Source organism: Silurus aristotelis (genome assembly GCF_946808225.1).
Source record: "Silurus aristotelis genome assembly, chromosome: 6".
Lineage (NCBI taxonomy): Eukaryota > Metazoa > Chordata > Actinopteri > Siluriformes > Siluridae > Silurus > Silurus aristotelis.
In genome coordinates, this window is record NC_139579.1 from 9,789,540 (window position 1) to 9,804,808 (window position 15,269).

General features: G+C 40.4%; 2 protein-coding genes across 5 annotated transcripts in view; one reads left to right on the forward strand and one right to left on the reverse strand.

Moving 5' to 3' along the window:
- kcnh8 (potassium voltage-gated channel, subfamily H (eag-related), member 8) overlaps positions 1-6,754 on the reverse strand; it is a 75,473-nt gene extending 68,719 nt beyond the window's left edge. Inside the window, exon 1 of the mRNA XM_083543415.1 lies at positions 5,091-6,754. The gene's annotated coding sequence lies outside the window, so the exon portion shown is untranslated. The remainder of the gene's footprint in view (positions 1-5,090) is intronic.
- Positions 6,755-10,288: 3,534 nt separating this feature from the next.
- The window catches only part of tbc1d5 (TBC1 domain family, member 5), a 30,796-nt gene continuing 25,815 nt past the window's right edge, over positions 10,289-15,269 (forward strand). For all 4 annotated transcript variants that reach the window (XM_083543268.1, XM_083543270.1, XM_083543269.1 and 1 more), the window contains exon 1: positions 10,289-10,441. The gene's annotated coding sequence lies outside the window, so the exon portion shown is untranslated. The remainder of the gene's footprint in view (positions 10,442-15,269) is intronic.

Genomic DNA, 15,269 nt, shown 5'->3' on the forward strand with positions numbered 1-15,269 from the left:
GTTTTTTATAAAAAATCGTAGTCCATCCATTTCACCAGTGAAGGTCTGAAAATGTAACAAAATCATTAATTAGATTGAACCCTATAAATATCTATTATAGCTATTTAAAACTAAATGTTGCATTTATTTAGTTTAATCTTTTTAACTGGGTATGAAAGTAATTATTTGTAATCATGTTTACAAGAGTTGCACTGTAAATTTGGTCATTCCACAAAAATTACATAATTTAAAAAACACTGTTTTTAGTGAAACTTACTAATTGTGCATTAATGTCAGTGACTTATGAAATAAAAGCAGATCATGCTGTTTTCTAAAAGGACATTACAAAAAAATTATTAAAATCCCCTTTACAATTGTGTACACTCTTTTAATTCAATTCAATTCATTTTTATTTGTATAGCACTTTTTACAATTGACATTGTCTCAAAGCAGCTTTACACAGAAAAATACGGTGATCAAGAATGAATAAGATGTTCTTTATAAGTGTAAGTTTGTCCCTGATGAACAAGTGGTGATAAACGATGTTAAGGTGTGCAGTGATGGTGATCAGATGCAAACTGTAATCCTGAGTCAGTGTAGCAGACTGTTGAGATTAACTACAGTGCAAATCCATCCTCAAAGCTACTGTATTTCATGGATCCCCATGGGGATTGGTCATGTAAACATCAATTACATTATATTGCCTAAAGTTTGTGGACACCTGGCCATAAGATTCATATGTAATTTTTGACCATCCCATTCCACATTTAGTCCCCATTTGCTCTTATAATAATCTCCACTTTTCTGGAACTAGTTTTTGGAATGTGCTTGTAGAGATTTGTGCTCTTTCAGACACAAGGGTGTTAGTAAAGTCAGGTATTGATGTAGGGTGAGATGAGGTGCAGTCAGCATTTCAATTCATCCGAAAGGTGTTTAATAGAGTTGGGGTCAGAGCTCTATAGCAGGAGAACTTCAACTCCAACTCATGCAAAGCATATATTTATTGAGCTGTCTTGGTGCACAGGGGCATTGTCATGCTGGAACAGGATTGGGTCTCCTAGTTCAAGTAAAGGGAAAGTTTCATGCTACCACATCCAAAGACATCCTATACAACTTCTTGCTTTCAGCTTTACAATAACAGGTTGGGAAAGAACCACATACGGCTGGGAAAGTGAGGTGTCCCAATACTTTTGTCCACATAGTGTATGTTGAACACCCAGGCCTAGATTAAGAAAGTTCCTATCTCCATACTTATATATAGCATACACTACAGGAGATATTCACAGATACTGCAGAAAAGTCAGTGGTGTGTGGGACGAAAGGAAAAAAAAAAGAAGAAATATATATATACATACATACATACATACAGTGCATCCGAAAAGTATTCACAGCACTTAACTTTTCACATTTTGTTATGTTGCAGCATTATTCGAAAATAGATTCAATTCATTATTTTCCTCAAAATTCTACTAACAATACCACATAATGACACTGTGAAAGATGTTTATTTGAAATCTTTGCAAATTTATTACAAATGAAATACCTCACATTTATAAGTATTCACAGCCTCTGCCAGAACACTCAGGTGCTCATGTGCAACCTTTTTTCACTAATCATCCGTGAGATGTTTCTACAACTTGATTGAAGTCCAGAGGTGGGAAGTGTCGAAGTACAAATACGTAGGCAAGCGGAGCTAACAATGAGCAAGGCAACAAGAGGAATGGTTAATGTGAATTCAGAGGGAGTCACTGATGTGAAAATAAATAAAAACAAAGACATTCCTCAACAATGGCCATATATAAGGGAGATGTTCGAAATTATCGGTGTAAATTTGGTCAAATTTGAGAAAGCACATACAGGTAATCTAATGTTTTATTGTTATATCTTTGTCATGAGCCATTTAAATGTTTATTGTTTTTTTCCCTAAAATTTTGTTTGTCTCTTATATAAGGGATGCTACCACATGTTCTTAATGGTCCTAATATCTGTAAACATCTTCCCAGAAGAGTGGAGGGAATTATAAGAGCAAATTGGGACTAAATGTTGAAATCAATGCTCAGAAATTACATACATGACCAGGTAACTCAATACTTTTAGAAATATAGTATTTTTATGTCATCTTAGTCTTTTCTCTGCTTGTATTCTATATGGTGGTTGTTCAGCCTGGATACATTTAGTTTTTGTATTAATACATTGATATTATGTGAGGTTCAGTTACCAGCATGACACTAAAACAGGTAGTAGTAACGGCTACTTTTTACTTAAGTAAATGTCAGAGCCCAAACTTCTTTACTTTAACTTAAGTAAAAAACTGTAGTCAGTACTTTAATTTTTACTGAAGTCTTTTAAAACATGAGTATCTGTACTAATGTAAACAATGTGCATACTTTTGCCACCTTTGTTGGTGTCCACCTGTGGTAAATTCAGTAGATTGGACATGATTTAGAAAGTCACACACCTGTCTATATAAGGTCCTACAGTTAACTGTGCATGTCAGAGCACAAACCAAGCCATGAAGTCCAAGAAATTGTCTGTAGACCTTCTGAGACAGGATTGTATTGAGCCATAGATCTAGAGAAGGCTACAGAAAAACTTATGCAGTATTAAAGGTCCCAATGAGCATAGAGGTCTCTTTCATCTTTAAATGGAAGACGTTTGGAACCACCAGGACCCTTTCTAGGGGCCAAACCAAGCAATCTTGTAGGGGTAAGTGGGTTAACCAAGAACCCAAGGGTCACTCTGAAAGAGCTCCAGTGTTTCTCTGTGAAAAGAGGAGAACCTTTCAGAAAAATAACAAACTTTTGCAGCACTCCACCGATCAGGTGTGTATGGTAGAGTGGCCAGATGGAAGGCACTTCTCAGTAAAGCCAAATGACAGCCCACCTGGAGCTTGCCAAAAGGCACCTGAAGGACTCTCAGACCATGAGAGAATGGCCTGAATCCAAGCGCCATGTCTGGAGGAAACTGAGCAATGCTCATCACCTGGCCAATACCATCCCTACAGTAAAGCATAGTGTTGAAAGCATCATGTTGTGAGAATGTTTTTCAGCAGCAGGAACTAGGAGACTAGTCAGGATCAAGGGAAAGATGAATGCAGCAATGCACAGAGACATTCTTAATGAAAACCTGCTCCAGAGCGCTTTTGACCTCATACTGGGATGATGGTACATCCTAAACACACAGCCAAAACAACAAAGGAGTGGCTACTGGACAACTCTGTGGATGTCCTTGAATGGCCCAACCAAAGCCCAGACTTGAACCTGATTGAGCATCTCTGGAGAGATCAGAAAATGGCGGTGCACCGACGTGGCCCATTCAACCTGATGGAACTTGAAAGGTTCTGCAAAGAAGAATGGGAGAAACTGCCCAAAAATAGGCGTGCCAAGCTTGTAGCATCATATTTAAAAAGAGCACTGTCTAAAATGGCAAACAACCGGAAGGTGTTCACAACTCGGGTAAAGCTGGAGGGGGAACTGTATCTGAAATCGTTATTGAATTCCCTGTCTAAGAACACCTCCTCTGGCCTGGTCGATGGTGGTGGTTTCTGTGGAATTCCTCCATGCGTGAGGGGTTGAGTATGTGTGCACTATGTACGCAGGCATGCAATCACTGTATAATGGTAAAGGAGGGTCTTGTTCTCTGTCAGGTACTGAGGCTGGGGCATTAGCGGGTTTGAGGAGGGAGAGGTGAAATGAGGGAGAGAGGCAATAGTGGGATGGTCATGATAGGTATGTAAGCGATAGGTGACAGGGTTTACTTGATAGAGGACTTTAAACGGCCAGATGAAACGGGGGCTTAGTTTCTTACTGTGTAATTGAGCTTAATGTTCTTTGTGGAGAGCCATACCATCTGACCTGGTTGGTAGAAAGGTTGAGGGAATCTTTGAATGTTTGCCTGCATCTAAGGTGCTAACTGCATTTCATTGGCTCTGTACATGTACCCTGCACAATGACAATAAAGTTGTATCTAATCTAATCTAATCTAATCTAATCTAATCTAATCTAATCTTTTCATGATGAACGGTCCTCTAGAGGCGCACATTAGCCCGTTCCCACATGTCTCTGCTTAGATGGAGCATTAATTGACTGTAGGAATGCCCAAGTTTCCCCCCAATAATGGGAAGAGAGGTGGTTGACACACTGAAATAGGGTGAGATTGGTTGAAGAGTGAATTTAAAGATTTTTTATTGCATATTTGGCCCATATGATGAATTCCTTTCAACGTTGTTGTTGTTCTCCATTGCAGTATGTTCAAAGGAAGTGTCCCAGCTCAAGGTTCACTCTCTCAGCTTGGCCATTTGCCTGGGGATGGTACCCAGATGTAAGGCTACCTCAAATCCCCAGTAGTTTCCAGAAAGCCTGCCATACATGAGAGGTCAATACATTTGAGTCAAGCCTTTGATCAGTAGATTTTTTTCTTAGGTAAAGGCGCATATCTGGAGGGAACATAGATATAGAGTGTTTGGTGAACTGGGATATTTGTATGCTGTTGTCCCCTCACATTCACACGTTCACTCAGGTTTGTTGACGGTGGTGTGGTGGGTCGTCTCTTATCCCAGAGATCCCTGATGTCGGTGTTACCCTCTGGTTCTTCCTTTTAGTTATGCTGCCATAGCGAGTCTTGCCGGAGTCCAAACTGCACAGTGATATTAACTTTCCTACAACAATAAGGACACTTAATAATCCATATACTTCTCTTCCTGTCACCCTCTTCTCTCTCTCTCTCTCTCTCTCTCTCTCTCTCATTATTATTATATTATATTTATATATATTATTATATTATATACTATTATATGTGTAAAGCTGATTTGGGACAATATTAATTGTTAAAAACGCTATACAAATAAAAATGAATTGAATTGAATTGAGGTGAACTGGGTAACTCGATCCAACACTATGTCTTTCGGCCAGGCCGTACTTTCTGAAAATATGGTTCATTAAAACCTTGCCTGTCTCCATGGATGTGGAATTAGAACAAATTTACAAACTGTAGAGAATCTTTCCACTGCAACCTATTGGGTGGTGTGCCCCTGTGTGTTTGGGAGGTCTGTGATAAAATCTACCACAATTTGGGACCATTTGGGTTCCAGTAGGCCATACGGAAGTTCGTACTTGGGAAAAGATCAAACAACCCTCCACATATCATCTGGTGTCTGATGATAAGGATGCAGGGATGTACTGTCTGTTGGGGGCAATCAGGAGAAGCAGGTTGATGGGCTTGTGCTTTTTGTATCTCCTCCAATATATCCCGGCGTACTGGAGCGATGATGACTGAGGGTGGAAAGATGGGTTTGGGCTTTGATGGTCTGTCGATGGGGTCTTGTTTGCATGAGAGGGTTCTTTGTACCTGGGCAATAAGTCACTGTGAAATTAAAAATAAAACTTAAAGGGCTTGACACGAGTTCAATTGTTTGGCCTGCTTGATGTACTGCATTCAAGATTTGTTGGTCTGTTATAACTTGAAAAGAGTGCTGGGCCCCCCCTCCAGCCAGTGTCTCCAATTCTCCAATGCTTTCTTAATAGATAACAACTCCTAGTTGCCAACATCATAGTTGCTTTCTATAGGGTTTAGTTTACGTGAGTAATAAGCACAAGGGAGGAGTTTAACTGGGTTGCCCTGAGAGTATGCCCCCAATCCCACAATTAGAGGCTTCCACCTCCACTACAAAGGGGAGATTAGGGCCAGAATGTTGCAGAATGTGGGCCATGGTGAACAGTCACTTTAAGGCTTCAAAAGCTCTTAGCGTGTCATCTGTCCAGTGGAGTTTTCCAGGTTTTCCATGTAATAGAGCTGTTAGTGGAGCTGCCACGGTGCTGTATTTTTTAAATACAACATCTGTAAATGTTTGCGAAGCCGAGAAACCTTTGTAATTCTTTGATATTAGATGGAGCGGGCCAGGATAGTACTGCTTTGATTTTGCTGTTGTCCATCTCCACCCCTTGTCAGCTTATGACATATCCCACGAAAGAAATGGAGTCCTTGTGGAGTCACACTTTTCAGCTTTGACCATGAGCTGGCCATAATCGTTGTAGTAGAGTGCATACCTGGTCTATGTGGCTACTATGGGTTTTCGAATAGTTCAGTATGTCATCTATATAAACATTAAAAAAAGAATTTAGCAGAATTTCATTCATGAATGCCTAAACCACTGCTGAAGCATTGATGAGGCCATACAGCATTATCCAGTACTCATAGTGCCCTCAAAGTGGTGTGGAAGGCTGTTTTGCACTCATCCCCTGCTTTAATCCTGATAAAATTGTAGGCAGGTTAGTAAATTAACGTGCTTCCCAGAGCTGTTCAAGGGCGGAGAGCACCAGAGGGAGTGGTGTAGTAAGGTAGTGTTGTGGCTCTTGCTTTGCTGAATACCTCTCCCAGGTCCTGATATTCTTCAGGAACATGGATAGGTGTGTTCTATTTGGGACTTTCGACCGATGCAGAGAAGCAGGGTAGTTTGATATGATTGTCCATGCATCTCATGATACAATTCAGAGACCACTGACATAGTTCCTTGCGGGAGCATGAGATCACAGGGTCATGCTTTTGGAGCCAGAGAAATCCAATTATAATAGGTTGGCAGAAGAAGATATAACAAATAAAGTGAGCTCCTCCACATGAAACAGTTCCAATCAAAGAAAAATAAGAATGGTATGATGAGTGATGTAGCCAGTGCTGATAGGGCTATTGTCCACTGAAGTGATCCTTATTGGCATAATGCATGGTTTAATGGAGAGCTCAAGATCTTTGACCACCTGGCTGTGGATAAGGTTGGCGGTGGATCCAAAATCTATGAGACCTGAAAGATGAAGTGAAGCTCACCTTAACAGTTTGAGGACTGGGTTTTTCTGGGCAGGTGGCACAGCAATTACTAGTCCACAATAAAAAACAAAACTGGTGTCATAGGTGTCGCTGGCGTTCCTCTGCCAATAACCATGTCTGGCCTGGGGCACTAGGATTGTCGGTGAGTCGGAATTTGGCATAGGTAGCTCATACGAGCTCCATACCTCTTCATTGTATTCTCAGAATGCTGCAGCCCAGTGCAGTGTCTTCCCGGAAAGCAATTTTAGCAATAGGGAGCATTTGGCAGAATCCTCTGCATAGGTCCCCGGTTGATGTGCAAAATACACATTGCCTTGTTGAAGCAATCCCCGAAAGCAGTCGTGGGAGCCATTAATTTGTTCGGTAATGCTAAATTTTAGAGGTTCAGCATAGCGCGGAGAGCTTGCAGCAAAGTGGTTGTTGGCAGACTGATGAGCCTTTAGCTGCTCCAGATAAGCCAAAATAATTTCTTCCTGGAAAGCTGGTAAGTATTCTGTGGGGTAGACTTAGAATCCGGTTGTGTAAAATTCATGTTGGGTTTAATGGATCAAAACAAAACATGGAATCCACAAACACAGTAATTAGTAGCGATGAGGTTCGGCGCACAAAAAGGCAGTCCCTGAGGCAAACAAATTCAATAAATACAACAAGCAGAAAGAAAAGGTCATAAACAATAGCAGGGTCAAAACCAGTAGATCTAAGAACATTAAACACTGGTGAAAAAGGCTAACAACAGGATGTAAACTTCATACAACATTGAAGCCCCAAAGGTGTTAAAAACTCGAGTGATAGCTCCCTCTGGTGGGGTGGAGGGGGAACTGTATCTGGAATCATTACAACAGGTCAAAGAACAGGGTTAGCCATGATACAGTACCCCTGGAGCTCAGAGGTTTAAGGGCCTGGAGCTCAGAGGTTTAAGTGCAACTGAAAGCTTCTGTCACCAATTAAATTCCTTGAAAGTGCAAACATTCTTGGCAATAAAGCTCTTTCTGCTTCCTGATTCTGATGATCAAGGGCCCAAGAGTGGCAGCCCGGCAATACTGGGGCTTAAACCCCTGACCTTTCGATCAGTAACCACTGAGCTATCACTTTTCAAGTTTTCGCATATCCCAGGTCCATATCCAGGAAACTGGGGTCAGAGCGCAGAGTCCGCCATGGTACGGCGCACCTGGAGCAGATAAGGTTAAGTGCCTTGCTCAAGCACCAAACAGTGGCAGCTTGCCGGTGCTGGGGCTTGAACCAGTAAAAGAAAAAGATCCTTTTTCCTTTTTTATATTTTACATATTACTATTATCATTTTATTTTAAATGTTAAATTAATGACAGCTGGAACAACAACATCATAAGATATTTATTGCCAGGTCTTGCACTATATAGTTGCACTACTAGCTACTTTATTTTATAAATTATATTATAAACATTAACACCTGTCATGAAATGATTATTTTTCACCCTGAATAAACTTTCGGTAAAATTTTCTTTGTTAAGTATTTATTACTGTTGCAGGTAAGTCACCCAATAAGACCCGCTTCTGTGCACATAGTGGCACTACACCACAAGTACTGTACCGCAGCTATAAGTATTTACAGGGATGTTAAGAGAGAACACTTTCCAGAGAACTGTTTCTCAAGGTATCAGGACACATTAAAATATTTATTTTGGCATCATGTGTGTGTATACTATTTGTTACTGTAAATAATTACATTTATAAATATAGCATTTCTGAGAGAATAAATATAGATAGATAGATAGATAGATAGATAGATAGATAGATAGATAGATAGATAGATAGATAGATAGATAGATAGATAGATAGATAGAAATTGTTATTTATAATTTATGAAAACACATTATTAATCAATAATATAAATAATTATATATAATAGCATTACTGTAGCCATATTTCTAAAGCAGAAGTGAAGAAACATAAAGACCCTGTTTTAAGTTAACCAAGCTTTGCTTATTTTTCTATGATCCAAGTGGTGCTAAAACTCAGTTGCCATGGGTACTTCAGCAGTGGCTGCTGCAGCCATACCCTACATCATGCTGTTCAAGATGACCTGGAAGCATTCACGGATGTTTTGCACATGCCACAGAAGTGTGATTGTTGCCCAAATTACAGTTGCAAGCCTCCTGCTGCTGCTACACCCTGTAGAAGCACAGCTTAGTTCCCGAAAAAACTCCTGGGTGCAAACTGTTACCTAAACCCGAGTACCTAAACCTGAAGCAGGCAACCATGAAATGGGTTGACTGTTTATTTCTATTTCCTGGGCATTCACAGCAAAGTTTTAATTGGTTATGCAGCATATTGCAAATGTCTGCTGGTGAATCCACCAGACACTGCAAAAAAACCAATGCACCATTGGTAACTACAAATTACCGGGGACTAAGTCAATTACAGCAGTGTTTTAATTTAGTGTGTTTATCATTCGCTAACAGATGACCTGGTTAAACCATTTAAACAAACCTTCCTTTAAACTCTCCTTTTGTATTGTTCAGTAACATTTCAGCAACTCCTGGATAAAATGTTTATGGCTGCCTCATTTCTTACATTCAACATTACACTTAGCATTTGACAGAGATCACTGAGATGGTAGGGACTCAAAGTGTGCAACTGGGCTTCCACCTGGGCCAGCCAGCCCAAGACTCAAGACGAAAAAGAAGGTAAACAGTTCCTGGGGCTGACTGGCTATTATTGTAGTTATGTCTAAATATTATTTTACATTTATAGGATTTGGCAGATGTCCTTATCCAGAGCAACTTACAGATGTGTTTTGAAGTTCCTATTAATAGATACTTTGTAATACTAGTTCATTAGGTGATCAAAGGTGAGATTGAGTTGTTCATTTTATCTTGATGTGCAGATGTACCTGGGATATGTAGCAGTTCAGTTTCTCTGAGATTAAGTTTGAGCTGCCATACTTGATCCATGTCTGACAGACACACTAAGATCTGAGTGGAAACAAGAGTGTTTAAGGAGGGGTAAGGAGATTATGAGTTGCCCTTGTGACACTAGTGAATAATCTGCCTGGTGTGATGGTATGCATATGGTATTAAATTGAGTAACTTAATAAAGTGCAGCTGTGCAATTTAACATACATGTGCATGTTTTCTTTGTGTTGGATTTCAGGGAGCGGTAAAGTTTCACTACCAACAACGAGACAACAGTCCATTTATGGGATGGCTGAACCCCTTTATTATCTTCCTTGGCCTGGTCCAGCACCACTTGCTGGAGATCCAAAGCAGGTCAGGGAGTTCAGTGTGAATGGTGGTATTAAGAGGTTGGATTGGTTCAGGAGGAACACCACTGAACACCTGGGTGTGAAATGCACGACCCGCCACTGACAGGGTGTGTGAGTTGGACTGGCATGGGTGAAATGACACGCATGCGCAGAATGGGTTAAATGTCCCACAATGTATGACGAACCTATTTTTTTCGAAAATATCGGCGCGCATGCGTATTACAGTCAGGTAGACCCAGGCTTCTTTTATTATGAAAAAAGATTTTTCTAGCTCTGCGGGTGTCACACGTACTTCCGGTCTTGTGTCACGTGTGCAAGCAGCTGCTCTGCAGTACTTCCGCCTGCCTCGCGTTCCTGTGTTTACATGCAGCCTGCAGAATGGAGAGACTGCATGAGCAATAGCAGGTAAAACAAACTCTCCGACTTCATGGCCTTGTTTGGAGGGGATTCAGGGCGACTGTGCGGCACGGAGTAGTGTCTGTACCTGGAACGGAGGCTAAAGAGAGAGAGAGAGAGTGAGAGAGTGAGAGTGAGAGAGTGTGTGTGTGTGTGTGTGTGTGTGTGTGTGTGTGTGTGTGTGTGTGAGTGTGTGAGTGTGTGAGAGAGAGAGAGAGAGAGAGAGAGAGAGAGAGAGAGAGAGAGAGAGAGAGAAAAAAAAGCTAGTGTACATCAGCAGCCTGACTCGCTCGACCTGTTCTCAGCAGGCAGGACTGTAATTTACACTGGAATAATATCAGACAGTGAGGCACATGTGATGTCATGTGATTATTACTTGGGGGGGGGGGGGGGGGTCTTCGTTATGGTTTATATAATTGTATTTTATTTTTATCAGGAGTCCAGTAATCCACATTCAGTCCAACCCTACAGTCATAAAGGCTTCATTGTGTTCAGTTTCCTTTTCCTCATATTTCATCTAAACACAGGTTTCCAGTTAAACAGATCTACTGGGTTTATGCTGAAAGGAACTATTGGAGGAATGTACTAAAAGTAAAACATCCTACAAATGAACTTGTTTGAAAATAAAGTGGGTCATTGCCTTGCAATTCCATGATTTATTCATAACAAGAGCAATAAATCTAAATGGTTTGCTTTCACATGATCAACCCCCAAGACATATTGACACATGGAAATACTTACTGGAATACTGAGAATGGTGAATGCTTTATAATAATAATAATAATAATAATAATAATAATAATAATAATAATAATAATAATAATATGTATTATTATACATAATCTTATCTGTTGTTTATAGTGGAATGTGCTAAACAGGACTCTGGGATGCATTAATAGGAAGCTCAGATGTCTATGTTCAGACAGTATTAACTCTGGATTTGTTCTTTGATTTAATAAAGACTGTGCTGCATGGTTTTCAGCATGATGTTTGCTCCCAGATATTATATTGTGATCTTTTTGCTTGAAGCTGATAGAATTTGTGCGGGTCATGTGATTGGTGCAGCTCTGTACCCGGCTGATGAAGGTTAGGCATGTAAGTTTATTTAACAAGCTCTTAGCCTCAGATCTAACTAACAGTCTGGCTGCTTTCATGTCGTTGTTTTTACCATTTGTTTAGCTTAGGTGCAAATCTTTCTGTTTTCAGAGGAAGCAAAACGAATGTGCAGCTTGACATTGGAAACACGTCTCTGGTTTTACACGTTTTCTACATACATTTACATTGAATGTTATCATTTCCTTTCTTGTCTTGTGGGAAGTTTATTTATGTCGTGTTCTCTCGGTTCCTCCTTCTAATGTAAAAGCAGAGAAAGTTGTTTACTTAAGGCTCATAGCAGTTAAAAGATCTAGGAGAACTGAAAAACATCATATTCTAGCAGATTTGTCATGAAAGGATATACAGGCAAGGTAAAAAAAAAAAGAAAAGTGCACCCCTCTTTAATTCTATGTTTTAATTTATTAGGGTTGAAATAAACTGTTGTGGTTCTTGACAACTTTTATAAATAAATAAAAAATGACCTGAGGTGACTGTTTCTTTTCTCCAAAACCTGTTTAATCTCAAAAAATATAAATGCTCTCTATAAATCTGTAGAATTATAATTAATGTGGAACCACAGAGAACTTGAAGTCAATGTTTCTGTACGAGTTTCACATCATTTTTGTACCACGCTTCTATACCGCATCGCAGCAGTCCATTTAGTTTAGTCCATTTAGTCCATTTAGTTTGAAGGTTCATCTTTTATACAGAGCTCTCTTTAAGATCCTGCCACAGCATCTCAATAGGCTTGATTTTGCCTTGACTCAGTTTCTGGACAGATTTCTCACATTTGTCTTAAGAGTAATCTGGTATGAAGACAAGTTCGTGAGTGATGTCATGAACATAGATAGTTAAGGTGCTTACAGAGGTATGTTGGTCACATGATGCAACATACAGTGAGGAAAATAAGTATTTGAACACCCTGCTATTTTGCAAGTTCTCCCACTTAGAAATCATGGAGGGGTCTGAAATTGTCATCGTAGGTGCATGTCCACTGTGAGCGACATAATCTAAAAAAAAAATCCAGGAATCACAATGTATGATTTTTTAACTATTTATTTGTATGATACAGCTGCAAATAAGTATTTGAACACCTGTCTATCAGATAGAATTCTGACCCTCAAAGACCTGTTAGTCTGCCTTTAAAATGTCCACCTCCACTACATTTATTATCCTAAATTAGATGCACCTGTTTGAGGTCGTTAGCTGCATAAAGACACCTGTCCACCCCATACAATCAGTAAGAATCCAACTACTAACATGGCCAAGACCAAAGAGCTGTCCAAAGACACTAGAGACAAAATTGTACACCTCCACAAGGCTGGAAAGGGCTACGGGGAAATTGCCAAGCAGCTTGGTGAAAAAAGGTCCACTGTTGGAGCAATCATTAGAAAATGGAAGAAGCTAAACATGACTGTCAATCTCCCTCGGACTGGGGCTTCATGCAAGATCTCACCTCGTGGGGTCTCAATGATCCTAAGGAAGGTGAGAAATCAGCCCAGAACTACACGGGAGGAGTTGGTCAATGACCTGAAAAGAGCTGGGACCACCGTTTCCAAGGTTACTGTTGGTAATACACTAAGACGTCATGGTTTGAAATCATGCATGGCACGGAAGGTTCCCCTGCTTAAACCAGCACATGTCAAGGCACGTCTTAAGTTTGCCAATGCCCATTTGGATGATCCAGAGAAGTCATGGGAGAAAGTATGTGGTCAGATGAGACCAAAATAGAACTTTTGGGTCATAATTCCACTAAACGTGTTTGGAGGAAAAAAAATGATGAGTACCATCCCAAGAACACCATCCCTACTGTGAAGCGTGGGGGTGGTAGCATCATGTTTTGGGGTGTTTTTTTGCACATGGGAAAGGGCGACTGCACTGTATTAAGGAAAGGATGACCGGGGCCATGTATTGCGAGATTTTGGGGAACAACCTCCTTCCCTCAGTTAGAGCATTGAAGATGGGTCGAGGCTGGGTCTTCTAACATGACAATGACCCGAAGCACACAGCCAGGATAACCAAGGAGTGGCTCTGTAAGAAGCATATCAAGGTTTTGGCGTGGCCTAGCCAGTCTCCAGACCTAAACCCAATAGAGAATCCTTGGAGGGAGCTCAAACTCCGTGTTTCTCAGCGACAGGCCAGAAACCTGACTGATCTAGAGAAGATCTGTGTGGAGGAGTGGGCCAAAATCCCTCCTGCAGTGTGTGCAAACCTGGTGAAAAACTACAGGAAATGTTTGACCTTTGTAATTGCAAACAAAGGCTACTGTACCAAATATTAACATTGACTTTCTTAGGTGTTCAAATACTTATTTGCAGCTGTATCATACAAATAAATAGTTAAAAAAATCATATTGTGATTTCTGGATTTTTTTTTTTTTAGATTATGTCTCTCACAGTGGACATGCACCTACGATGACAATTTCAGACCCCTCCATGATTTCTAAGTGGGAGAACTTACAAAATAGCAGTGTGTTCAAATACTTATTTTCCTCACTGTATGTGCTTTTCTTTTTCCCGCTGAGCATTAAACAGTCTGAGTTTTCACTGAATGTGCTGTGATGTGCAAGTCAAGTCAAGTCAAGTTTATTTGTATAGCGCTTTTCACAACAGACACAGTGAAGGTGAATGGTGTGCGTTTGTCCCTGATGAGCAGCCGTGGCGACAGTGGCAAGGAAAAACTCCCTTAGATGATATGAGGAAGAAACCTTGAGAGGAACCAGACTCAAAGGGGAACCCATCCTCATATGGGTGACATCAAGAGTTTGGTCATAAATCTTTCAACAATACAGAACAATTTGTGATCATCATAGATCCAGCATCAGCTTCTCCATGCCAGGGCCTTTAAACACTCGGCATCTACTTCTCCATGATCATCCATAGGTCCATAATCTTCACGAGGTGGGACGTGACTGGAGCTGGCCAACCTCAGGATGCCTCGGGATGGGGAGAGAAAAAGAAGCAGTGGAGAGGAATTAGCGTAGCTGCTGTTCATGATATTAACAGCACAAGTTGATAATGTGCATGTGATCATATATTCTGGAGCACAAGGTTGTGATGTGATGTGTGTTATGTGTAGGCTTTGCTAAAAATATATGTTTTTAATCTACACTTAAACTGGGAGAGTGTATCTGAACCCCGAACACTGTCAGGAAGACTATTCCAGAGTTTAGGAGCTAAATGTGAAAATGCTCTACCGCCTTTAGTGGACTTTGCTATTCTAGGAACTACTAGAAGCCCAGAGTTTTGAGATCTCAGGGAGCGTGACGGATTGTAGCGTGTTAAAAGACTGGATAGATACATGGGAGCCAAACCATTTAGTGCTTTATAAGTGAGTAGCAGTAGTTTGTAGTTTATTCGAAACTTAATAGGAAGCCAATGTAGGGACGATAAGATTGGGGTTATATGATCGTATTTTCTTGACCTAGTAAGAACTCTTGCTGCTGCATTCTGAACTAACTGAAGCTTGTTTATTAATGATGCAGGACATCCACCTAGTAATGCATTACAGTAGTTTATTCTAGAGGTCATAAACGCATGGACGAGCTTCTCTGCATCAGATATAGATAACATATTTCTTAGCTTAGAAATATTTCTAAGGTGGAAGAAGGCTGTTTTTGTAACTTGATTGATGTGATTTTTAAAAGATAAGTTGCTGTCTAAAATAACTCCCAGGTCTTTTACCGTTGAACTAGTAGTTACAGAACAACCGTCTAAATGCAGGCTGAGATGCTGGAGCTTCT